The following is a 566-nucleotide window of genomic DNA, read 5'->3' on the forward strand; positions in this document are numbered from 1 at the left end:
AAAACCAGTTGATTCCAGGTCTACTCCTATAGTAACCACCATTCTCATTTATTTCCATTTCAGATCTGCTCACAAATTATCTGAAGTCAATGCCCGAGATGATTGTCACAATGGAAGGTTTTAGAGAAAGCTTAAATATTTATAGGAGAAAGAAAAACAGTACACTGAAGAAGCAATGTAGAGGAAATTAGGACAATGAAAAAATTATCTCACATCCCCATACAAATTAGGGTAAATCATCACAACAAACAAAGGCAAATTATATGAAATTGATGATACCTTGAAAAAGATACTAACAAGTTCTGACGCTGTAATTGTAATGCACTTGGCCACATTAGTAAATATAGTATATAATTAATTCTGGGGATTTTCTCAGGCAGGTTAAAATATGCCATCGTCAGAAACCTCTCTAAGAACTATCAGACCGTCTCATTCTTACATCATTTTACAAATATTTGAGGATTGCCACCCACCTGTGTGAAACTGACTTGCTTTGTCAGTTACTGTTTGGATTTCAAAAGGGCTCCACTACGGAGACAGTTATTCTTTTTCACAGATCGTCTAGT

The sequence above is a fragment of the Schistocerca cancellata genome, chromosome 1, assembly GCF_023864275.1.
Source record: "Schistocerca cancellata isolate TAMUIC-IGC-003103 chromosome 1, iqSchCanc2.1, whole genome shotgun sequence".
Classification (NCBI taxonomy): Eukaryota; Metazoa; Arthropoda; class Insecta; order Orthoptera; family Acrididae; genus Schistocerca; species Schistocerca cancellata.